The sequence below is a fragment of the Canis lupus genome, chromosome 6 (assembly GCF_011100685.1).
Source record: "Canis lupus familiaris isolate Mischka breed German Shepherd chromosome 6, alternate assembly UU_Cfam_GSD_1.0, whole genome shotgun sequence".
NCBI classification, from domain to species: Eukaryota; Metazoa; Chordata; class Mammalia; order Carnivora; family Canidae; genus Canis; species Canis lupus.
Genome location: NC_049227.1, coordinates 45,936,018 through 45,938,387, shown reverse-complemented (window position 1 = coordinate 45,938,387; position 2,370 = coordinate 45,936,018). Strand labels below are relative to the sequence as shown.

The 2,370-nt window shown below is 36.9% G+C and overlaps 1 pseudogene; it reads left to right on the top strand.

Moving 5' to 3' along the window:
* The first annotated feature begins 868 nt into the window (after window positions 1-868).
* LOC106558908 lies at window positions 869-1,497 on the top strand (annotated as a pseudogene).
* The last annotated feature ends 873 nt before the right edge of the window (window positions 1,498-2,370 follow it).

Sequence of the window (2,370 nt, the reverse complement as noted above, 5' to 3'; positions counted from 1 at the left end):
GACAGCAAAACTCTAGGAGATTACAGACTAGAACAACATTCAAAGCAAGCTCATGTAATTTCTCACCAAGAATCATCAGATAAGCCAGGAGCCTGAGAAAAGTATGAATCTTGTCATCTCCTTGTGAACTCACATTGGGATTATGAAGCTGACAGGGGGTGGGGGATGGGCACTTGAGACAGACTATGAATTATGTTATACCTTAAGGGATGAAAGAGCCATAGGTGGAGTTACATGGGCTGGAGTGGTTCTCAAATCTAAAAAGGAAACCTTTCTTTGCGACACCACTGTCTAGTTATAGTTTATTTTCATCCCCCAGTGACTCCCGGTGAGTCTTTATGTGGGTTATGTGACTTAAAGCAGAGCATATAGCTGAGAGATTGCAAGTACTGACTGGATGTGAATTTGGCATCATCAGTCATTGTTCATTTTTTCAAGCATATAAACTGTTGGCAGGGCCCTGTAGGATAGCTCCCAGGTGGCAATTTTAGAGGAATGCCAGTCATTCTAGAAGAGATTCTGAAGGAAATTTTCTTACTAGGAGACACCAAAGTTTGTATTAATGGGTCATGATAGGACAATATGGAAAATAACGTCCAAGGATAATTTAAGAGACTCTCCATAGTATAAGGAAGATAAAAAAGAATGAATATCTGTAAAAGTCAAATTCCATACGTCAAACATCTCATGCTTATTCTCATTAACTTGAACTTATGATTCAAAGACAAAAATTTTTTAAGTGTTCTAAAACTAATACAAATGATAGAGGAAAATGTAATGACAATATGTAACGGTAAGAACGAATACTATACTTTTTACTAAAAACAAAATGTTTGGCCTACGCTTACATATATATATATGTATATATATGACCCTCAGACCTTTAGTGAAGCCCAAGATCGTTAAAAAGAGGACCAAGAAGTTCATCCAGCACCAGTCAGACCAATATGTCAAAATTAAGCGCAACTGGTAGAAACCCAGAGGCACTGACAATAGGGTATGCAGAAGATTCAAGGGCCAGATCTTGATGCCCAACATTGGTTACGGGAGCAACAAGAAAACAAAGCACATGCTGCCCAGTGGCTTCGGGAAGTTCCTAGTCCACAATGTCAAGGAGCTTAAGTGCTGCTGAAGTGCAACAAATCTTATTGTGCAGAGATTGCTCACAATGTATCCTCTAAGAACCGCAAAGCCAGGGATCCCTGGGTGGCGCAGCGGTTTGGCGCCTGCCTTTGGCCCAGGTCGCGATCCTGGAGACCCGGGATCGAATCCCACATCGGGCTCCCGGTGCATGGAGCCTGCTTCTGTCTCTGCCTCTCTCTCTCTCTCTCTCTCTCTCTCTCTCTGTGACTATCATAAATAAATAAAAATTAAAAAAAAAAATTTAAAAAAAAAAAAAAAAAAAAGAACCGCAAAGCCATGGTGGAACGAGCAGCCCAGCTGGCCATCAGAGTCACCAATCCCAATGCCAGGCTGCATAGCGATGAAAATGAATAGACGGCTTATGTGCGTGTCATATTTGTGTTAATAAAACCATAAAACTACCAAAAAATAGTATATATATATATATATATATATATATATATATATATATATACTATTTCTAAAATTAAGCCTATTGTACCATACTAATAGTCCCTATTATGAAGTTGAATTTAAAGATATATGGAGGAAGAAGAAATGGGAGTAAGATACTTTCTACCAGGAATTTTTGCTAAGCAAAAGAATCGGTATTTTAGATTATGGAGGCCTATGGGTAATAGCTGCATATGGCAGCACTGTGGAGCATGGCATGTTGAAAATAACATGGCAGTTTCTCCTAGAAAAATTTTATTTAAAAAACAAATCCTATTAATGATTCTGCTCTGGGTCACATAGGTGCCTCTTGCTCTCCCTCTGCCTGTTGCTCCACCTGCTTTTATGCTGTTGCACTCTCTCTGCTAATAAATAAATAAATAAATAAATAAATAAATAAATAAATAAATAAATAAAATTCTACTCTTCTTCAGTTGGGGAAACTAATGGTAAGCATATAGAATCTGTGGTTAGACATAAATCTAATTCATGATGACTACATTTTAATTTTACATCTTTGAATCTCAATTTCTACCCAAATAATTTGCATTGAATATTCTCTGAGCCAGCATATGCAAATTCTTTCACTTACAGTTCTATAAATGTGATTTCCTTTCTCATTCAAGGAAACAGATCTACTTAATATTGTTATTTAGTTTACATCACAAAATTCATGCAAAAGAATGGTATGATTGCTGAGTAATTGCTATAGTTTTACACTTCTGAATTGTGTTAAATAAAGCATATTTGTCCCCATAAGAATTCGTCTTATTATCTTCATTTTGTAGAAAAACA